The sequence below is a fragment of the Melitaea cinxia genome, chromosome Z (assembly GCF_905220565.1).
Source record: "Melitaea cinxia chromosome Z, ilMelCinx1.1, whole genome shotgun sequence".
Taxonomy (NCBI): Eukaryota; Metazoa; Arthropoda; class Insecta; order Lepidoptera; family Nymphalidae; genus Melitaea; species Melitaea cinxia.
Genome location: NC_059424.1, coordinates 9,686,940 through 9,712,606, shown reverse-complemented (window position 1 = coordinate 9,712,606; position 25,667 = coordinate 9,686,940). Strand labels below are relative to the sequence as shown.

The window sequence follows — 25,667 nt, the reverse complement described above, 5'->3', positions numbered from 1 at the left end:
AATATTTGTCTTTTATACAAACATTGTACTGCTAAATAGATAAAAAATAGTTAAATTGATCAAACTTATGTCGTTTATACAGATAGGAGTGTAAGGTAGGACAACTCTAAACTAATGTCCCAAGAGTCAGCCCCACGTTACGCTCATTAGGCAAAATAAGAGTACAAGGCTTGTACAGCAAACTAGGATCTGCCGACTATGTATGGTTGAACATATGGCAGAAGTTACACACGAAAGAAACGTAAACAACAAACGATACGTGCCATATTGGTTGTTATCTTCGCAAAAAGATTTGTGGAATATTATGACCAATCCTATATACTGTGACAAAATGCGATGACTTGAACGAAATGGTGATTTGAAGTCACCACAGGAATGTTCGTATATATAGATCAAGTATTGATTGAAATGCTCACATAAAAACACCTTGATATATAAATAGGCCAGACTACGATCCCAACCCAACTACAGCGATGAATAGGATAGACAGATGTAATCATTAAAATGACGAAAATGGCATTAGAACAATTAAAGCTTGCGTGACGATGCGTTTGCGCAATGCTCACAGCAGTAGGCTGTTGTGCTGGCGGTTGCGGGTTCGATCCCCGCACATGACAAACATATGTTTTGGCCATACAGATGTTTACTGTGGTCTGGGTGTTGGTGCAGTCCTTGTGGGTCTCCCTACCGTACCTCGAAGAGCACGTTAAGCCTTCGATTCCGATTATTATCATGTTCGCCTGATAGCGATCGTTACTCATAGTAGGGAATATATCCGTCAACCAGCATTGGAACAACGTAGTGGATTAAGCTCTAATCCTTCTCCTACATGTGGAAAGAGGCCTATGCCCAACAGTGGGAAGCAGCTGTAATGACAGGCTAAAGCTTAAGCTTTACGTGAGATTTCATGTATTAACTAGCTGTGCCCCGCGGTGTCACCTGCACTGATTTGAGGAAAAAACTGCTTCCTTCTTCTTAATGTATACCCAACCTTCCTCTTTGAATAGTCTATCCAACTCAGTGGATTTTTTTATAATATTAGTAAAGATTAGTACAGATTATGATGTAAAAAACACTTTCGCGACGTATATCAATACATAGTATAAAACAAAGTCGCTTCCCGCTGTCTGTATGCTTAGATTTTTAAAACTACGCAATGGATTTTGATGCGGTTTTGACGGTGCGATGCCGGGGCGGGTCGCTAGTATTTATATAATATACTGACTCTGATTGGATTTTTTTTATTAAGTCAATTTTTTTCCTTTGTAATTTGTTGTATATTTAAGTAGCTTGATATATTTTCCTTAGTTAACACTAAATAAATTTCTGAACGCACGCATATATATTCAATATTTAATTTAAAAATTTGACCATCAATATATATAGTTAATCCTTTTTATTTTAATGACGTTCAACGTGTTTAAAATCTAAAAAACTCCACTATCCGAATATTGCGGATATACTCGTATATTGTCGATTCGAAAGCTTTATTTAAATAAATTCTTTAATATTAGGATTTATTTTATATTATTTAATTAAAAAAAAAATCCAATGTTTTTAATACTTATCATCCTATTTCGGAATAAGAGAAATCCAAAAAATCATATACCATAAAAAGTGTTTCTGCCGTTCTTGAGTTACAAATTGTGTAACTAACCATCATCATCTTCATCATCACGACTTTGTTTTATGTATATACGAGATAGCAAGATCACTTAATAATAAACCTTCTGTAACAGTATAACAGACAAATTTATTATTGTTTTTATTCTTATAGAAAATTAGACTGAATATAGTATTCAGTCTAATTACCAATTTGATTAAAAACTAAATTTAATAAATATTTCTTATTAATAATATCGTTCAAACAGCACAGACGATAAAATACAACTAACAATTTTTAGTGACGTAACGTTACCGATAACGAAACAATTACAGTATTTTCAAATTTACATTCAATTTTAATATATTAATTGAAGAGGGCGGCTTACTGAAACCATCAATTAGTATGTAATCAAGCATTACGGGAAACAATCATATCGTCGATAGTATGCGATAACAATGTGGGTCTGTAAAACGTTAAACGACGTTATTTATTATTGTTCGGTAATGAACACTCAAAAGGTTTTATTACGATATGTGATATGATATTATATTTGCCAACTTATTTGTAGTGAAGAAGTTTTTATTGCTAATAAAGTGTAGTTAAATCTTAAACGCGTTAAAAATTACGTTTAAATATAAAAAATAAAATGTAAACGTAATCACATTATGGGCGTTTTCCTATTTCGGGCGAATTATTGAGCGTATTTTTTATTGCCATCTATCAATATCAGTTTTATTCTCTTTTAAAAACGCAAGTAGGTAAGAAAATCGAACAGATGAACAAGCTAAAATAAGGACAGTGAGACAAGCATACAGTCAGAGAGATGAAAAAGGGATGCAGGAACAGACGGACATGATAGCAGACGGACATTCCAGACGACAGACTACAAACAAATAGCGGATAAAAGAATAGGGAACAAGAAAACAGGAACATAAGGAGACAAGAGAACGAGCGAATAATCTGACAAACTGACAAGCAAAAATACCTAATAGTAAAATAGTCTGTTGATACTTCTGTAACATGACTAAAACTGAATGCTCTCTTGAAATATCTTAATTATTATATTTCTAACACTTTAATTGTCATCTGTCCGACTCATCTTTTTTTTTGACTATCAAGAATCATTTCAATTTAAGTATTTCGGAATTCTTTCCTTTATGTTCAAAAGCTTCGATAAAATTTTGTATTTTTCTCGAATCAACTAGGAGCAGCAAAAATTTTCACCTTTTTTGTTTCGAATCATCGAAATTTTATCACAAGCCAATAGTTTATCAAAACTAGCTTCTACTTTTTCATTTCTCTTCTGAAATTTAAATACTTTTAAAATATTTCTTCAAAAGTTAAAAACATTATGGCTTTTTTATTAGCAGAACATTACGCGATGAATGATGTACCGGCGCTCCGTTACTCATCGCTCATTCAACATCTTATTATAGGTAAAGTAGAAATTGAACAGCTTTAACTTATTTAATTTCTTATTTTGTATATTAATATATATTTATAATTTAATTTAAAAAAATCATACTTTTCGCCTACTATATAGACTTCTACCTATTTAGCTCCCCAAACATTCGCTAAATATTTTTTATTTTGTTTGGCTTCATATTTATTTCAGAAACTTGACTCTCATTTAATAAATGTATTTTGATATCTCTAATAAAACAAAGTTTTGTACCTCCAGTAAACGTGAACATAACAAAATGAATCCAGGCATTAGAAATTTAATATTTACATATGTACGCGTTCAACCATGTTGCATCGTTCAACATGGTGTAGTTAATTTGGCACCTTGAGTCATCAGAGTAGCTGTTCCAGAAAATAATAAATAGTTTTAGACACATTGAATCAAAATAAAGTTAAGGCCATTATTTGACTTGCTATACATGATTTGATATACATTTTTCGAGATTTCGTAATTAGCAAGTAAATTACTGAAAGACCTTTTGCCTTTGTATAAAAAGACGCTGTGCCTTATCTTTACGCACAATAATACAATTTTAGTAATTTACAAGTACAAAGAACATACACGTTTTCATTTTTTTGTTTTTGTTTTTAAGTTAATTCGTAATACCATAAAATTGTAATACCATATTTCGTACACCAATGATTGTTACAATGTTATTTACATATACGGTATAAAACTAAATTTATTTGCACTAATTTCACAATCAAAAACAAGGATACACCACATTTTTTTACATTATTTATAAATATAATATTATAATAATAAGACTAATAAAAATAAAAACTACTAATGCAGCTTATAGGAAAATATATTATATTTTTTTAATATAGTCAGAGACATTCTGTGTACGTCAACCGATCTTCAATTGTTATTGTAGATCATAAAAATTCTAGACATGGGCGAGGTTGCACCTAAAACTGTTCTACGAAATGGACAAAAGAGTGGCTCAGCCGGTTTAGGAGGCATCCAAAATGGGATTCTAAACATAAATTCTTCTACAGGTGTACGCTTAGATATTTTCTCATAATCTTATATAAGAAACAGAGATCAAGTAAGTTTCGTTGGCTGTTTTAATTTAGCATTTTTAGTAACTCCAAAAGAAAATATTCGACTGATATTGTCGACGAAAAATAACTATGAATGAAAATCTTTCATAATCATAATTACTAATTTTTACGAATTCTCTTTCTCTCAGTTCTTCTTCAGTTATACTAAAATATCTATCAAATCCAGTACTGTGTGGCTACGGTACTGTACTGTGTGGCTACGGTACTCAAGAATATAGCCACCCCCTCTCTTCCCGTGGGTGTCGTAAGAGGCGACTAAGGGATAACACAGTTCCGCTACCACCTTGGAACTAAAAAAGCCGACCGGTGGCGGGATAACCATCCAACTGCTGGCTTTGAAATACACAGGCCGAAGACGGGCAGCAGCGTCTTCGGTGCGACAAAGCCAGTACTGCGGTCACCAACCCGCCTGCCCAGCGTGGTGACTATGGGCAAAACACATGAGTTCACGTTATTTTTGGCGTAAACTTGTGGAGGCCTATGTCCAGCAGTGGACTGTATAGGCTGTAATGATGATCTATCAAATAGGTTAAAAATAGAAATAGAAAATTAAACACACCTAGGCTGAGTGAAGCACTTCACGTACTCAAAGAGCGCTAAAAAAATTAAGATAAAATGTATTACTTTTAATAAATTTATTTTCCTTTAGCATCGCCAATGATCAGATAAAAGTTAATTACCGTTTAATAAATAAATCTATTTCCTTATTTTTCAGACCTTAATTCTTTTTTCGTTAATTAATTTAAATAAAATATTCGACTAAATTAGGTGGAACTTCAAATCTTTTTGAATACTTTTTTTTCGCAAATAATATAAGAGTATTTATTAAAGAGAGAGTCGTATTCGTAGTTATGTTAAACTTAACCCCTTAAAGCAAAAACCGAGTAATAACAAACTTAACAGAATTCAATATTTGTTACAAATTATATATAACAAGACGTATAAATTTTACGTGGTCCATATGCTTTATCTAAATATAACCGACTTTTCATAAATGTATTAGTACTCCTAATGAGCGCTGCAATTATATGATACCTACGAGTAGCAACCTCCTAGACAGAATTTAAAAACTTTGTAACTAGTCTTTACTTAGACTCTGGAGAGAATATGTATAAAAATAATTTAAGAATATTATTTATTTGGCTCTTGATGTCGTCTAGTTAGTTAGGATCCGTTTTACGTTGTTTTAGTTATAACGTGTACTTTTAGCGTTAGTGATTATAGACAATTAATAAATATCCAAAATATTAAATATTATTTATTAGAAACATTTAAAATGTGTAAATTTAAGTTAATTTAAGAGATAACGTCGGACATGTCGATTACAACAAACGCACATCATGTATAAACGATCAAAGCTATGACTATGACGAAATCAGTGAAGGTTCAACACTGCTGAAACGTATCAATTCGACCATCGTATTGGCGTCCCCAACGCTAAGCGACATTCGGTCGTGGTTCCGCTGCGGTTAATTAACGATAGACATCATTCAAGACATGGTAAAGTCATTTAAAAATAGCGCAGCAGTATAAAATTGCGCATAAATTACTCTAGCTTTAACTGAGCGAGGATCACACAATGTTCCAACCGATGTTGTATACAATAGTCTCTATCTCGACACGAGTACGAGGGACTCGGGGTAATAGCGGGACTTATCACGACTTACATCGCAACGGAGAGCATTACGCCTCGCTTCTGCGTCTCCTTTTTTTTAACACTTGGAAATGCATTTACGCACTAGCCCGCCTCCCTCCTCAATCCTCTCGCCCCCCCTCCGTACGCCCTCCTGTCGCGAACAGAATGCGCTCGGACTAGACACTCAGCGGTCTCCTCATCATCATGGTGGGGGCCACAAAATCGCTAACGCATGCAACCGTGACGCCCCGACGTTTGACCCGCCTGTGCAAAAAGCACTCACGAACACAGTGAGCGCTCTAGTACCCCGATGATGAGTGAGAGCAATGGTGCCCTGTCCTCACTCTGTTGCGGTGGATAAAGGAGCACATATCGGCTTCTCCTTGTGTCTGGTCGTCTCCTGGAGTGGATCCGCATGGAAGTCGGCTTCACGCTGACGCTCCGCGGTCTCCATAACCTCCTCGCAGAAGGAGTCCACGGTCGACCAGCACCTCTTACCGTCGAACATGGAACGGACGACGCTCGACAGCGAGAGGTCTCCACCTACAATAGCCACCAGGGCCTAGCGCTGATGTCCCCAAGCGGCTCATTACTCTAGCTTTTGCTTCACCTATACGAACTCAATCGACATCGACACAGAGTACAATTATCTGCAGCGACCACATCCAACAAAGTGTCTGGTCTCAATATCGGATCATCGAAAATTCACTAAAGTACATTCAGAGCGGTGCTCTTACCATTTAGTGAACACTTACTGAATAGGATTATAAACACTCGTTCTTGACATATCTCAGTGCTTGATATATTAAATGTAACAATTATTCTACTTGCAGCTATCTATGTGTGGAGAGTTATAAAAACATAGTAAAAAGTTATGAAAATATAGTAAAATGCACCCCACGTATTTTGCTCTGAATTGAATTATTTCTTAATAACTTACATTTTATTATAATTTTATTTTGAAGTAATTAATTATGATTAATTGTTCGATCTCCTACTACTGTAATTAAAAATCATTTTCTACTTTTTAGTTCGATTAGCTGTTAGCGTGTTTTTTTGTTTTTTTTTAATATAATTTTTTTTTTGTTTGATTTTTAACGTATCGTACGATGCATCACTTTTTTGAGAAGATTCTCAACTAACTCTTTGTACGTATCACTTCATCACGCACATTCCCATATATTTGTTTTAATTAAACGAGCAATTCTTGTATATATATATATAATCTGAATCTCGGAAACGGCTCCAACGATTTTCATGAAATTTAGTATACAGGGGATTACGGGGGAGATAAATAAATCTAGCTAGGATTCATTTTTAGAAAATGTCGTTTTATCCCTGTTTTTAGGCAATGAAAAAATGGCTACAATATCGTTAGAATAAGAAGGTAAATTTCGCATCTGTCAATAAAGTTGTAATAGCTCAGGGGAAATCGGCCGATCGCGCTCGGCCGAAAAGATCATGGTTCGAATCCTCACGTATTCCAGATCGATTATCGTTTTTTTTCTTTTTTTTTTCTAAAAAAAATAAAATCGAAAAATATTATTCATATTTTATCAATATGTAATTCGTATTTAAATATGATTTTCAAAAAACACGATTTACTAAGAATACCGAGCTAAGCTCGGTCACCCAGGTCCTATTTGTTTTATAAGACAGCTACTGCCGTCTTACTGTCCGCTTACCATCTTTAATAACATTTAACGTTATTTGTTCATACTGCCATTATATAAAATATTTATATGATAGGGAGTTGTCTGAAGCATCTCCTAATTTTGTTGTCATGCACTATTAACATTATGCACTAGATATGGTTTCAGTTACCTGGTTCAGTGTCGGTAGAATAATTATTATGACGGCCCCACATACTGTCAGTACATATAACATATATGTATATCTCAAACGTACACGCATATAACTTTTAATATTGCCATATAATAGTAAAATTTAAGAGGACAATCAACCATAGTTATCCGTCATTGAGTCCTCCCGACAAACAATGGTTATATATCGTTATATCTCATACATATCACACAGAGTTTTATTATTCACAATATTAATGTCATAGTTTATTTTTTATTTTGACGTTTTATCAAGAATTTTTAATATTGTTCCACCTTATACCCCTTCAAAGCAACTACACGTTACACTAGCTATGCTATATAACAGTTTGTAAATTTCCCACTATTAGGCAAAAGCCGGAAAATATGTACCACCGAATTCGGCCACCGATAGGTATGTAGGTTTCCTAAAAATGTTTTCTTTAGCGCCGGACACAAAGACAGAATTTTCAAACTAATTTTGTACATTGGAATTGAACAATTTTTACTCGAATTTGAAGACGCAACTTCGGTTAAGAATCATGTTTACCATCTACTATCAAAGTTTTAGATTCACAACATCGTATGCAAAACAATAATATACCATAAGTTTTATTTGGTATGCATTTTGCAGGCTCGAATGCTTTTATAATCAGTGTTACTCTTCAGCAATAAAAACTAACGAGATTTTTTTTACTACACTGCTGGGCATAGGCCTTTTTCCATGTAGGAGTAAAACTTAATAAATTTACTTAAGATAATACCCGCATTAAGTATTTAAGTCTACATGCAGTATTTGATATACAATTATATTTATATAACGTTACCTCGAATTTTCAAAAACTTATAATATTATTTGTCAACCTAGAAAATGGCTTTTTTCACTACAATTTATTCCCGGTGCATAGAATCCTTTACAGGCTTTGTTTTTCATTACGTCTAAAGAGGTCGTACAAAGTATATACTGATAAGTTTCTGCACGATTGCTTTTACTTACAAGGAATATGGTTCTTTTTTAAATATAAAAACAGTGTTTGAAATAAATTAATCAAGAGATTCTAAATTTGGATAGAAACTTAAGTGGATCTTTTTTTATTTAAATGTGATGTTCTGCTTACTCAACATACTCGAAACTAAAAAGTAAAACACGATTTTGGTAATCTTTCGATCTCTTGGCAGCTCCACTGTAAGTCGATTCACGTAGAGCACATTGAATTGAAAAATCGCATCCATGCACGGTTAGGAGTTTTAAATTACCATGAAAATAGCACGTTACATGATAAAATATATCTGCAAACAAGCAACGCTGCCAGTGTATTTTGATATCAAACTGATTTGAAACTAAATTTCCCACACAATTTTATTGGTTAAAAACTATAAAAACATTATACTTTTTTTTTTGACTGACGTAAAGCCGTATTATATTACTGAATATAAGATGCTCATATACTTTTTTCTGTTTTACCATCAAACTTCACTTTATTTGTTGAATATTTTTCATGATATTTTCATTTTGCCATCGATTAAACCACATGCTTTAATTTATAGGATCATAGTTGGCCTATCAAAAACTTATGTGGGAGGTCAGCTAACTAAATAATCAGGAGTCTTTAAAATCAGTCAAAAAACGAATTATCAACGTCATTATATAACTTCAAACATATAGCTGAACTATCAAATAGCTATGTTTAGTTTTGCTTTATTCAGGTATGAAGAACGAGAGAACCGTTTTAATTATAAGCACAAAGGACGTTATAACTTAGATCCTTTGGTTATGTTAAGAATGGCTAATGGCTCTGTTACTACTTACGATTAGGTGTGTAGATGGCTTCTGAATACTATACAATTAATCATTTAAGATTTTATATGTAGCTTTGAATTTCATAAATATGTATTATTGTGTTTATGTAATATGAGTATATACATGTTACTGGTGTATGCTGAAACTCAATTGCGATAATCTTTGCATATAGTAGTTTTAGACACAGATTACAAAAATAATAGATCTCCAATTTGATGGGGCATGGAAACTTACATCAGTCAGATTTATTTCATTTCATCCATCAGCTCAGATATATTTTGTTAATAGTGCTGCTTATTAACAAGGAATCGGTTAGTGCATTCGTACAGTAAATTAAAACACGATGTAGCACTTTGAACAAAATGTATCAGCAATAACCCAATTACGCCTGGCAACTCGGCAGTAGTAAAAGTAGAGAACATGTTTATACTCCTGTTACAGAGTGTTTTAGAGTATTTTGTTTACAAAACCAGTGAAAACGCAGCTGTAAAAATATTCGCTTATTAACTATACTTTTAAACAAACTGTTTATTATATCTTGATATTTTGAAGAAAATAATTATTCCAATGAAGATCAGTTAAAAATGAATATAAACTTGGTCCGAATGGCACATGATATCTACTCATTGTATTAATTTGTAAGTTCACGTTTCATTCATGATCGTCACAATTGATTAGGGACAAGAATTATGAAATATAGTGGAAAAAGGATCAAATTTATTGAATATATGTTTGATTTAAAAAAAAAAGCCTGTGATCGTAATTCCTTAATGACTATAGAAAGCTGTCGATTCGCACATTTTCAACCAACTTCAAATAATTTTATTTGTTCGCAAACGAAAAAAAAAACGACCTGAATTACATCGACAAGTAATACGACGTAGATAGAAAAAATATTCAAGTAAATATGCATTATTAGAGATAACTCAAAAAGTGTCTGTTAAATCTCGATTAAATTTAAATGGTCCCGTAACAAGCACTAGCTTTTGATTATAGAAGTATTAACAAAATCGGTACACGCAATAAAAATGAATGAGATATAATACAACTTTGGTGGACGGAAAAATAGTTTTCTTCTTCTTCCTCTTCAGGGTTAATGGCTTTCAATAGTGGCAAATGAGCACAGATGATGCAATGTCACGTAGAATGAAGAAAGGAAAAATAGTCAACGCATGTTACATATAACTCAAAAACTACTTGTCAGATCTCGATTAAATTTAAATGGGACCACTTCCAATAAAAAGTTCTGAGGTACCAAGATTAAAAAAATACAGTAGAATAGATAAGCTCTCCCTTTTTTGAAGTTGGTTAAAAAGATCTATTGGAGCATTGCGAATAGTGACACATAAACTTGAAGTCTAACAAGCGCAACTAGACCTAAAACGTCCAAAAGATTGACCGCAAGAAATACACAAAATAACAGATTCAAACAACAACGGTTAATGCTAGATTGTTCAATACAACACTTTTCTGCAAACTATTTGCAATTCGACACGGCTCATTGATATACCAAACAATCTCTATAACACCAAATGTGCGTCAAAAATGTATATATATTTTTACCATATTAAAAACAGTTAGCTTAAATATACATTTATTAGTATTGGTTCTGAAAAAACATAACGTATAGAAAACGTAATATAGAAAGAAATTAACTTTTGAAAGCTTCAGAACTCGTACTAAATAAATTAACGAAAAACATTTTTCAATATCTACGATATTTTTAATAAACGGTGAGCAACGGAATGTAAAATTTCAATTACATTACAAGAGTTTACTACGTATTGGGTCTCGAAAAATTGTCGAATATAGTTTGCAAACAAATAAACGACTTTCTCGGGTTTTTCTTCTTATATATAAAAGCGGTGAGTTGATTTATCGTCGGAGCTGCGAGCGACCACCGCGTCCCGCTGCGAATCTTGATCGGCGAAGCATTTCAATTTATTTTATGAGTTGACACCTTTTGTATGGAATTGTACTTGGGAAAATATCACCCTACTACAATTTGATAATCAATACACAAAAATATGATTTTCTTAGGAATTCTGACAAAAAAATTAGACCCGTAAATAGTATGGACATGAAAGACGTAAATAGTATGGAAAAGAAAGTATGGACATGGAAGAAAAATACATCAGATATAAAAATTATTATTGACTTTGATAAAAGTCGAAAAAAAAATTGCTCGTAGCCTTGACCCATTGACTACTGTGTATAAATCAAGGGAAATAGTATGCGAAGCAGACTACTTAATCCACAAATTAACCTCTACAAGTAATTAGCAATCTACTGCTTTAATGTACCGCAGATTGAAAAAAAAACCAGAAATGTACTGTTATTATGTATAGTATCTAATTACGTTGGTAAGAAACACAGAATACACCAACAGGCTAAGTGGCGAACTTCATAAAATAACAGAAAAAATGAATAAAAAAATGATACTTATAAACGATTCTACACCCACAGTGGGTCCTAACCCTACATCTTTGTAATAATCTTACTTAAGCCAAGAAAATAAGTGAACTTTTAGGTTTTATATACAACTGCAACGTAGTTTTTAGTGCTAAAATTTTCTCAAGATTCAACTTATTTGGAAGGTTGGACATCGTCAAATCTACAAGGGATTCGTAGTAAAAGATGAAAGATATCGTAACCGTCTGTAAACATTGTTAACTACGTACTACGTAGGACGGAACTCGTACACATTTCTAATAACGACTAAGATGTCGGATAAATATGTAATAAATGATATGAAATCTGTGTTCACCTTCTTTTAAAAACAGAACTACCACTTCTCTATGCCTTTGTTTTCCTTAATAATTTCTTCGTGATTTTTATGTGTCTCACCTTTGACGCTTTACCAGTGCGTTCATATATTTAGTCATCACATGTCGTATTATTTTTTTTATTGTCATAATTTTATAGTTAATGCCCAGTACATATATGTCAAAGTGTTAGGTTGGTTTGGTTACAGACACATTTTAATACGACCTGGTCAGCTAAGAAGCGTAATTGCCAACTGATGGTGAGAGGGTATTATAGCCTTTAGACGCCTGCAACACAAGAAGAATCGCAAGTGCGGTGCCGACCCGATCCCCGATCCTCCCCACGAGCTCTGGTCACCTTATTAACCACAGGAGCACAACACTACTTAAAAGCAGTGTCATTTAACTATTACCTTCTTAGTTTTGATGTATTTCCGCAGTCGGACTGCTCCAGAATTTGAACAGGATATATCCTGTACCCTACCTCAAAAAATTACCTTAACTTGGTCTTAAACTATTGTTCAAAATGAGTTATATCTTTCACTTGTTTGTTGCGATATAAAATAGTTTCTAATTTTCAATTCTTGTATCAAAATGTCCCGTGTAGAAATGTTATTGATATTTTCGGTCTTTAGCTACGTTAGTTGGCTCTGTCTAGTCAAACATCAATATCTTGTTTGTGGAATTATTTGAACTCATCAAAAACCACCTCCACGGGCCTCTGCTTGGAAAAGGATATCATCATACAGAAATCAAACTTCTCCGTAATGGACATCATTGGTCTTCAATATCCCGATTGCCCCTCTGTTACGTTACTTAACTGATACTTCGGTCAAACTCTCCGGTGCAATACCTTACAAAGTTGTAGCATTTAAGTTTATGCAACTTACGTGGCTTTTGAAATATCCCTTACATGATTACTACAAATTTACTTATAAGAAAAATTAAATTTTACGCCGTATGACATATTATATAATAAGATGTATGGGAGATTAAGCAGAACTACACATCTTCTTTCAGCCATGAAAATCTATCAACACGAGGACAAAGGAAAACATTAAAAACTTAATAATAATATTGTTGTGCACGTGAAAGATAAATAAAATCGTTTCGATTAGAGAAAATAATGTTAAAATTATTGCTGAGCAGTTTTTTATTTTATTATTCCATAAGAATAATTTACATAATTTTAGGAAACTTATAATAAAAACAGCCGAATCGACTCAACCACGTTTGAATTTTGTGTTTAGCAACATATTTTGCAGTTCCATTTTATATTCATAGACGATACATAAAAAAGAAATTCAATAACTATTTATCTATTGTACAAAATAGTAAAACACAAAATGCAATGTCAATTTAAAGTATAGGATCGGAATTCCGTCGGTAGCATAAAGCATCGACCGAAAAGGTAAATGGGATATAAAAGCATATCAATATTGACCGCGTAACGCCCGGCCAACGTTCATCATGGTTATAGTGCGATATTGCCTATATCTCGCCCTACCTTGTGTCGCTGTGTGTGTTTTCACGTACACGCCATCTATTGTGCCGTTTTTGTTTTTTTTTCTAAACATTTTTAATTTTATTTTTAACCATTCAATGTTTCTTTCAATTTTATTGCGTTAAATTTTAGTACTTTTTATATTCGCTAGTTATAAGTTTTATAGTCTTAGTTTACCAATATTTTAAAACTACATTTAATACAAAATGTTACAATATCGGTATAAATAACGAAAATAGGAGCGTCTGTTTGTAATATTAAAATAACAGCATTTTACTAAATGCATATGGATGTATACACGGTACATATACCAAAATAACATTTTTCATAATTTTTGTCTGTCTGTCTATCTGTATGTCTGTTTGTTCCGGCTAATCTCTAAAGGGGCTGGACCGATTTTGACGGAACTTTCACTGGCATAGCTGATTGCATGATGCAGTAAGGAGTAACTTAAGCTACTTTTTTTTTTTTAGAAATTTATTTATTTTATAACTCTGCGAACTGAAATTATACTGCTAATTTAACAAGAATGATCTAGAACACGGTTATCAGGCATAATCAGTAATATTGACAACACAGACTGGATAGACGTAATTTAAGAAACAAAAGATTTATAAAAAATTTGCTGTACCCTGCGCGCGTTGTTACGCCTTTTTTTTGGTCGTACCATCTCAGAAACCTTTGTCAAACCTTGAAGATCATGACATGATCAAATGCATAGTTTACGATTCTATAAAGGACATACAGACAAATATTTATTTTATATATATATAGAATAGCTAAATAATTATTTATACATAGCTGAAACTCGATGCGAAAACATTTTCAAAAACGCTGTAAATATTTGCATTAGAAAAAAAAAACTAAAATCAACTAAAAATAACTATAATATTGTATTTCTGCCCCAAAATTTTTTAAATAACGTTTCATAAATTATTTTGGCCTGATTACTTTTTACATCTGTATAGATTTTTATAGTTAAAAACTAAACATTTTATTGGCTTTGCTATTAGGGTTACTCAAAGACTTTCGAATTTAAAAGTTTTTATATAACTTTTAACAATAAATTACTTTCCACTGTTTACAGTTGTATTAACTTATAAGACTTTCTTTACTATCCTTGTGATGGTAGTTCTCTATGATCTTCATTTCCACCTATTTGCATTTATGTAATTTAGAATTTTCATTTTAACAAATCTGTGGGCCGTTAATTCAATTCTGCGATCAAATCACAAGGAACGAGTTTAATTTCTGTTTTCGTTAGCAATATTAATTATTACCCTTCCCTTAAAATTTGTTAAAGTGTTTAATTTCATCAAAAGAAACATATAATTTGTTCACTTTAGTTAAATTAACAAAAGAAATGACAGAAGAGGTATTTAATTAGTAAGTAGCTTTGTTCTCAAGTTTATTTTTCAGTCCATAATTTAATGATGTTTACAATTCGAATTACTTAATTGTATCTAATCAAATTTAAAACTTTATCACATAAATATAAAAAAATAATAACTAGCTCCTCGTCCTACTGAAGCTTAGAACTTTAGAATATAATGTGATATTAGCTAATATGAATTTAAACGGAACTGTATACACAATTATGTAATACGAGAGTCCTTTAAAAGCGGTCCCAACTGATAGCGTTCACGAAGAGTTGTTTTTGGCCCTACTTTACATAACGATCGTCGTATAAAGTCAAAATTTAAGGTTATTATGCTTAAATATGTGTGTAAGCAACGTTTGAGACTGCTTTTAAGGGTCGCTATGAAAAAAATTGTTATAGCGTTTGGGGTGACATTAACGGGCGGTGGAAAATTGCTAGCGGATATCAACAAAGGTTCTTTGTGAATACAAAGGATTCATTGGTCGAAGTGACCGTATTCTCGAAATTAAAATAGTCGTTCGGATAACAAAAAAAAAAAAAAACTCAAGTAATTAAAAATTCACGTAGCCAAAGTATGTTACGAATATATAAACTAAATCATTGAAATTATCTTTATAAAATTACAAACGCGAAGTTTGTAAAAATGGATGAGTGTTTGTTACACTTTTATGCTGAAAATAAAACAGAACAGCTTGCGATAAAACTTGCCATGTTGATAGTTTACCCGGATTAACACATCGACTACTTTTTATCTTGAAATTCTCAAGGGATCGGAATTCAGACACACATGCAGAACTTATAAGTTATATAAATGCGAAAATTTATACAGATGAACGGATTGATGGATCTTTAGTTTTTTGTTATTTTTACATGATTAAAACTATAGATGAATAAAAGTTCATTGAAATTACAAATCCGATCATCAAAGAAAAAAAGCATAAACATAGCATTAAAAAAAATCAATAAAAACTTTTTAATTAATTATTATTTTTCGTGTATCGCATAATTGTAAGTATATTCTAAGGAATGGTTGAATTATTTATGTTTAAGATAAGTCATACAGTTTAGTAGACCATTTTAGGTTTTTGTAATAATCAGTTCTTTATAAAACCTTAATGGTTCAATTTATACAAATGGCAATAATGAACACATAAAAAAAAACGAGTGAGCTTTAGACCACACGACTCAAGTAAAACTTACGAAACATAACTCTCTCTGTCAAGTAGTGAAAGGCGATAAACAGAATCAAATAATTATATTGGGGGATATAATATATATCCCCCTCTCTAATTCCGTTCTCCTCACCTGACCACACTTTTCGTAACGCTCTCGTGACGCATTCACCAGCTTACTCAATGCAATTAGATATTATGCAATTTTATTGATGTAAGAATCTAATATTAGATATAACAGGCTTATTTATTTTTCAGTTGCTTATGTTTTTCTGTATGAAATATTTATGATACAGCGGAATATTCCTCCAACCAGAAGTAACCTCAATCCTTATTTACTTTGTTTTGACATCTTTACGACAATTATAAACATGTCCATTGCACAAATAAAGAAAAGTATACAAATGCCTGATAAATTCTGAAATAATATATAAAGTAATTTAGTTATACAGAAAATAAATATACCATCAATTTCGTCGTTAATGGCGTTACAATAAATAAATAATTTTAAAATATATCATAGAATTTGAAATAGAGTATGAAACGTTTATGTCACTCAGACATTTATGATACAAATCTCTTTAAATTATATTGTACCATAATTTTTTTTTTTTTTTTTTTTGCTTTGCATGCATTCAGCCTGTATCATCCTACTGCTGGGCATAGACCTCTTTCTCAACATAGGAGAAGAATTGGAGTTTAATCCACTACGCTGCTCCACTGCGGCTTGGCGGATTTATTTTTATCTGTACATCTATACAAATAAGTAAAAATGGAGTGTCTGTTTGTAATATTAAAATAATAACATTTTTTACAATCTTTGTCTGTCTGTCTGGCTGTTTGTTCCGGATAATCTCTGAAACAGCTAGATGGATTTTGACGGGACTTTTATTGACAGATAGCTGATGTAACAAGATGTAACTTAGGCTACTTTTATTGTAGTTTTTTTTTAAATAATATTGCGAACTGAATAACTACTTTTTAGTTTAATCCCACATTATCGTTATATATATAAATATAACGGTAAATGTTAAAAAATAATATTAATAAATAAATTTATTAGTTTTCCCCAAAGACAATAACTAAACATTTCTGCGAACTAAATTATTTATTATATTTAAGTAGAGTACATAATAGTTATTACAGTGAAAAAATTGTTTATTTTTTCTTTTATTAGAATTATATACAATATAATAGCAGTAGCCAAACAATATACACGTGTAACGTACCCATTTTTATTTCATAAATCAAAACAGTTCCAACAATTCGACATTTACAATAGACATATAAAGTTATTATAAACACATTTTTCGTGACATTTATAAAGATTATCCACAGAAATAAACAATTGGTGCGATACGGCGAACTGTGTGAGGGTCTGATAACACGAAACGTGAGGGCGAATATGTTAGTGACGTGCTCTTTTGGCTCGCGTATAAAAGAATGGAGTCGATTAAAAACATCAAAAGAATAATTTTATCTCTGTGGTGCTGTTCATGACGTTCTCTGTTTAGTTGTTCGTTTGAAAGATAATTAAAATACATCGAGAAATTTTAAACTATTTACGAAAATTTAAAGGTGTAAAACGCGTTTATTTACGTGTTATATATAATTATTATATGAATTTTAAACCAGGGGATATATATATATATATATATATATATATATATATATATATATGATGTGGAGATGACTTGTTTTAGTAGGGTTTTATGAAATTCATATAATCGTAAGCACATTAGTTGCAACTCGGTGTAAACGAATAACTTCAAATCCATATGTCAATCAGTTCTATGTCCTTATCTAATAATATAATTATAATCATTATTATGCGTACCTACTGTTTTGATTATAGCGGCTAATGAATAATTTATAATATTTAGTTAGGATCTACTTTGTGCATATTATTTAACGTAATATTGTATTATATTCTATATATTAATAGGTGAAGCAAAAACTTTGAAACTTTTGTTGGAATTGACAAAGGAGTGTGAAATTTTGCACACTTATTGTTTATATAGAGAAAGAGTGCAGAATGCTAATATTTTTTTTTAATTATGCATAAAAATATATTAAATCAATAAAAAAATTTACACACACTACCATGTATTTGACACACAAATGTAAATGATAATCTTTTGTTGATTATTAAAATCTGTAGTCAAATTAAAAAAAAATTAAAACAGGTTCTTTAGGTTTTTCCATTATTTTTGTTTTTTTTAATTTAAGTTTTTAATTACGGTCGACCACTAGTTTTCATTAAAACACTTAAATCTACTCAGTACGAAATGTAAAAAAGAGAAGTTTTTTAAAAAGTGATTTATATCATAATAAGAAAAAAAATATATCACTACAAGAAAAAATTAAGCGTATGAATATCATAGCCGGAAAATGGCCGAAAACGTTTCAAGTAATGGAAGTGCAATTTGAAGAGAGAAAAGATAAAAGTGCATCGTCAAACGTGAAGGATTGCGGAGTCAATTTTAAATTTAAATCTTGCGTCGGATGCCTTGCTTTCACCGACATTTATTATTCAGTTTCATTGCTCACGTAATCGGTGCATCAGTAATAAAGAATCGAACAGTATTCTCTGACCGAACAAATGTTTACGCTGTTTGTAAACAGTACACTCGCTTTATAAATCGTTTTTCAATCAAATTAATCTTGTTTTTATCCATTTAAAAGCAATTACGTTATAGCTCATTGAACAATTAAATCTGGATCGTACAAGATAATGTTGTTTTACCGTTGCGAGACGAGGACCTGTAGGATAATTGTTGAATACCCTCACAACCACGACTTGCCGTGTAAATAATTCTAGTTCTATCCGTCGAAGATTCGGTCAAATTCTTAAAACTTTCATAAATATCGTTATAATGTTACTAAATTTATATATTAAAAATGTACGAACATTCTATTTCCATTTTTATAAACAAACTACGTACGTACGCTACGTATGAAAATTAAAAATTTAATTATTTCTCATTAATTAAAATATATATCCTTCCAATATTATACTGCAGGAGGCCGATACTCAAATATAAAGATTTTATACATTACTAGCTGTGACCGCGACTTTGTCCGCGTGGAATTAAAAAAAAAATATTGCTCAGCTCGCAGAGTTACAAAATAAAAATATATCTAAAATTAAAGTAGCCTAAGCTACTCCTTATTACATCAGCTATCTGCTAGTTAAAGTCCCGTCAAAATCGTTTCAGCCGTTTCAGAGATTAACCGGAACAAACGGACAGACCGAAAAAAAATTTGTAAAAAATGCCATTTTGGTATATGTACCGTGTATACAACCGTAGGAATTTAGTAAAAATAGGTTATTTTAATATTACAAACAGACAGACAGGTTTTATTTATTTGTATATATTTAATAATTTTGTGAGACATTTTAATTATATTCGAAAGCAATATAATAAACACGGAATACTCATAATTATATTTGCTATCTTACGTAATTAAGAGCTGAAAAATCTTTATTTGAGTGTATAGTATTGACAATTTATTACATCAGTAGATAAAAAAATACTTTAATGGTCTTTGTTTCCTCCATTTCTGAGCACAGAGTGGATTAATTTCATAAAGTACACAATTTAGGTCGATTCAGTGACAGTCGTTCACTTTGTCATTATAAGAGGGCAGATGTTTTGACGTAATAATGAGAAAATACAAGTTCCATTTCGAAATCATGTACCTATTTTAAAATAAATTTAAAAAATCTGAAAATTTATAATATACTATTTCACTAATAAATATTTGTAACAATTTTAAATAATCGTCTTACTAGACCAAGACCAAAAATAATAAATATGGATATTTATTTTTAACAATATATTGTACAACAGAAAACAAAACAGATTAAAGAAAACATTACAATTTATGTAGAACACGAGACATCCTATGGCTAATTAGCTTCCAGAAAACCTTTTTTTTTAATATTTATTACAACTTATCTGAATCGTTAGGAGAAAAATCTCTCTTTGAGAGAGTTTTAGACAAAACATGTTAGATTAAAATGATACTTTTTAAAAATGAAAATAAAAAGTAAAATGTCATAAGCCTCAAAGGCTTGTCTGTGTGAAATATTTTTATTTAAGGAAAACCACAAGAAATAATACTTAAAACAATCAGTAATATATCGAAATCAAACTGTGGTTAATGCGCGCGGTTAGTTTTATACAATAAAGTTTCAACAATACGAAAAATATAATTGTAATTATACTAAAAATTATATTTTAGAAGAGACGTTTCAGTAATGCAGAAAAAAACAATGCCGAGAAAATGTTTAATAACAAACACCACAATGAGATGGATACCTAATTTTTAAATTGAAAGCATTGAGAAAAAATATTATGCAGACGCACGCGCCGCACCCGCCTTATCACAACCTCATTGGCAATCTCTGACAATGGAAGCGCACACCAAATTTTATTTTGCAGAAACCCTCAAAATACTTCCTTTCCCGCTAAAAATATTTTGTTACTTTCATATACATTTAACAGCTTTTATTAAAAACATTTTAAAGTGCTTGATTTTATCGTATTTTTTAGCATTGTTTAATGGCCCGCTATCTATTAAAATTTAATAATATGCTCGTATTCTATATTAGTTTAGTTACCTTCCAAAATTTGCATTTATATCAATCACACTTTCTTTAAATTTTATCATTATCGAAATAAGAGTTTTAATTTATTTTTATTTGCGTAAATGAAACAAAATGTTATTTTTATAATGTGACTAAGAAACAGTTTGACGAACAACTTTTATATTTATACTCCTACTCGCTTTTACCCGCGGCTTCGCTCGCATTCAAGCTATTAAATAAGTAAAGAGAGATTTTTACCTCTCGTAAAATATTTTTCTTTTAATAAAATGTATCCTATGTTACTTCTAATACCTCCAAGTATGTGTACAAAGTCTCATGATGATCGGTTAAGTAGTTTTCACGTAAAAACGTAACAAACAAACTTACATTCACATTTATAATATTAGTAGGGATTGCAAAACAAAATGAAATAAGGATAACATTGCAGTAAAATTAAGTTATAAATTTTAAACAGTTTTTTTTAAAATATTCTAAATCAAATTTTTTTTACACTAGTAGCACTTTTGCAGCATTACATAATAATATTCATCAAAACAACGTATATTAATTATGATTTTTTTATTATTAATTTTGTTAAATATTTTCAATAGTTGTTACATAAAATGTTAACATTAGATATTACATTCCATATTACGGTAGCCGGCGAAGGTACGAACTAGAATTTCTAACATGTACCTGCAATTTTTATATTACCTTACCGGCCAGTGCATTGGCTGAATAAACTGGGTACAATGTGCATCGATTCGGGGGCATGCGGGCCAGACAAAGGAACCCGACCGTCGCATTATGATAATGCATCTGGAAATATCGCGCCTGAACCGAAACGGCGATAATGCAAATGATATTACTTTTATATTAAAGAAGATGGCCACTCAGGTTGCGAGGTTATAGATAATTGAAAATTCAAAAATAATATTAAATATTCTGGCACTTATATTCATTATATCTATAAAAACAAATAAAATTTGAGTGTCTGTTTGTAATATTAAAACAACCGCTTTAATATGTACACGGTACATATAACAAAATAACATTTTTTATAATTTTTGTCCGTCTGTCTGTCTGTTTGTTCCGGCTAATATCTAAACTGTTAGGCTGGACCGTTTTTGATGGGACTTTCATCGACAGATAGCTAATGTAATAAGGAGTAACTTACTTTATTTTTTTATTTTATTTATTTATAAGTGCGAACTAAACAATAGCTATTTTGGTTAATTCCACGCGGACGAAGTCGCTGCCACAGCTAGTTCACATATAAATGTTTTGTAACACTGCTATTCTATAAAACACAGTAAAGTAGGTTAATACCTACTTTGTGAATATTCTACTTTTAACTTTGTATGTTACATTTAATCGGTTATTAACCTGATGCTGCGTCGTTGATGTTTGAAATATGCTTTGATAATGTTTTATAGAAATTTACAATAATACTAGCTGACCTGGCGAACTTCGTATCACCTTATTTTTTTCTGAAATATAATAATAACATAATATATCAAAATAAAATATAGCCTATCTTTTAAGTTGGATCAAACTGCACACGGTGTGCAAATTTGACTAAAATCGGTTAAGTAGTTTAGGAGTCCATTGAGGACAAACATTGTGACACGAGATTTATATATATTAAGATTTATGTATATACGGTGTGTGTTATAAGAGTTTAAACCGTGAGGAGCACTTACGCACAATGACGCTGATAGTGACGCTTTAAAACACATTTATCTGGTATAATAGTGTACCAGTATTTTTGTAATACGAATTGCAAACGTCAAATTATGTGTCGATATAAGATTTTTGCTACATGACCCCGCAAATGTTGTTTTGCCATATATTTTATTAACTCTGTAGGAATATAAGCTTGTGGGCTAAATAAAATGTTCAACTGACTTGTTATCTCGTATATTAACTCCACCACAAGATATAAACAACAAAGATGGAAGGAGAGAGAGCCACTAGCACAAATACAGTGTACAATCTATAATAAATAAAAAGGGAAAATGAAACAATACAATTATCTTTTCTAAAAGGTCTTAAGCTTTCCTGGTTGTTGAAAATGGTATAAACATCTTGTTACTATGGTCAAGTCTTGAGATTTCTTCTTACGAAAAAATAAAATTATCACGTCATTATAAGACACAGATTACACAAATTATATATAAGTAAAAATAAAGATATGTGCCTACAACTCTTTAATGCCCCCCTCCCCCCTTATAACTTAGAGGTATGAAAGAAAGATGTTGCTCGATTCTCAGACCTACCCGATATGCACACAAAATTTCATAAAATTCAATCCAGCCGTTTCAGAGCAGTATGGTAAATTGCATTGTGACATGAGATCGTAATTTTTAAAAAGCATGGTAATTTTATTGCTTATTAACGCTCAGAGTATTCCAGCTCATTTTCCTGACATGTTATCCTCTTTCCAGAATAAACATTTACACGCTATTCTAGTGTCTGAAACGTGGTTGAAACCTTGTCTGCCTTCAATGTCCTATTCTCTTCCTGGTTTCCACTTGATTCGTAATGATCGTATTTATCGACCAGGCGGTGGTGTTGCCATCTACCTTAGATCCCATATTCCATTTTCTATTGTGAGTTTTTCTCAAAATAATAATGATGGTGAACCAGAGCACCTTCTCATTGAGGTTACCCTCTCTCACACAAAGTTACTTTTGGGTGTGTATTATAGCCCTACAAAAAACGTTGACTACTTCCTATCTTTTGAAAATTTACTCGACTCTTTTACTCCACTTTATGGTCATACTGTGATAATGGGTGACTTCAATACGTGCCTGCTGAAAAACGATACGCGATCTTTGCGTTTGACTGCAGCTGTCAATGGTTCAAACCTAAATATACTTCCTCTTTCTGCAACTCACTGTTTTCCAAATTGTATCCCTTCATTGCTCGACCTAATTATTGTCTCTTCTACTGATCATGTTGTGAAACATGGTCAATGCCCTGCACTTGCTTTCTCATATCACGATCTTCTATTTCTCTCTTATAAAATCAAACCTCCAAAGGCAAAACCAAGTATTCTTCTTCAGCGCAACTTTAGTGGAATGAACTTGGATCGCTTGCGGGAAGACGCTGCTAAGATCGACTGGTTGGCAGCGGTGAATGGTAGACCAGTTGATGAACAAATCGATATACTTAACTCCTTAATAACTCAACTGTACGATATTCATGCACCAATCAGACGAATTCGAATAAAATATTTACCAGCACCTTGGATTACTCCTGAAATAAAAACTTTACAACAGAGGAAAAACTTGGCAAAAGCAAAATATAGGTCGAATCCAACTGAAGAAAACAATTCCATTTATAAAAAGTATCGGAATCGATGCAATAAGTTGTGTAGAGATACACATCGACGGCATATTCACAAATCTATACTGGAAGATAGTAACACATCCAGAGTCTGGAAATTTTTAAAATCTCTTGGAGTTGGCAAAATACTCAATGCAAACATACAATCTAATGCTATCGATCTCAATCAACTAAACCATCACTTTTGCTCTTCTGATGCTATTGATTATGCAACTAAGTTAAATACTATTAACCTTCTTTCAGCCAGTTTAGCTCCAACATCATCCTCATTTTCCTTTCTTCAACTAACCGAATGTGATATTAGGAAAAATATTTTAGCTATAAAATCTGATGCTGTCGGCTGTGATAGTATTAGCCGTAAAATGATTGTTCCTATTATTGATTATCTGACTCCAATTTTAACTTCAATTTTCAATAACTCCATTATGACCAGTACATTCCCCTCTTCCTGGAAAGATGCCCAAATCATTCCTCTCCCGAAAAAAAGCAATGCTTCTTCACTTAGTGATTATCGTCCTATCTCCATTCTCCCATTCCTATCTAAAGTTCTAGAACGTCTTTTATATCATCAGCTTGAATTTTTTCTTTGTTCAAACAACCTTTTGAATCCATTCCAATCGGGTTTTAGAACTGGTCACAGTACAACTACTGCTTTGGTTAAGATTACTGATGACATCAGATTGGCTATGGATAACCAGGAACTTACTGTATTGACATTGCTCGACTTCAGTAATGCTTTCAATACGGTAGATTACGACATATTACTGGCTGTTCTTAAATCTCTCAATATATCTCCATCAGTGATTAAGTGGTTTCATAGTTATTTAAATGGTCGTCGTCAGCGTATTAGAGTCCAAGACTCATGCTCTGAATGGCTAACCGTGAATGCCGGTGTACCTCAAGGCGGCGTTTTATCGCCTCTACTATTTTCAATATTTATTAATAATATAACTTCTCGTATAACTTCTCGCTACCATCTGTACGCTGACGATCTCCAAATTTATGCTCACTCCAAGCTAACTGATATTCCTTCTACAATTAGTTCATTGAATTCAGACTTAAATGAAATTGTTAACTGGAGTAATTCTTTTGGATTGAAAGTAAACCCCGTGAAAAGTCAGGCTATTATTATTGGTAGCTCTCGTTTGGTTCGTCGCTTAGATGAATCACTTCTGCCACCTATTATTTTTAACAACAATATCATTCCTTACAGTACAGAAGTGAAAAATTTAGGCGTCATTTTTGACCGAAATTTAGCTTGGAATTCACAAGTAAAGGAACTAAGCCGTAAGATGTTTTGTGCGATCAGTTCTTTGCGCAGGTTACGAAATATTTTACCTATCCCCACAAAGATTGTGTTAGCAAAAACGATCCTTCTACCTATCCTTGATTATGCCGACACCTGCTATCTTGACCTAAGGGAAGACCAACTTAATAAACTCGAGCGGATTCAAAATCTCTCCATTCGGTTTATTTTTGGGTTAAGGAAATATGACCACATCTCT

At 31.9% G+C, this 25,667-nt stretch overlaps 1 long non-coding RNA gene across 1 annotated transcript; it reads right to left on the bottom strand.

The window, feature by feature from the left end:
- Positions 1-8,754: 8,754 nt before the first annotated feature.
- LOC123668739 lies at positions 8,755-22,882 on the bottom strand. The gene is made up of 3 exons (XR_006745638.1): positions 22,716-22,882; positions 20,876-20,878; positions 8,755-8,765 (listed from the first exon to the last, which is right to left on the bottom strand). It is a non-coding gene; the product is annotated as an uncharacterized LOC123668739 (long non-coding RNA).
- Between the last annotated feature and the right edge of the window lie 2,785 nt (positions 22,883-25,667).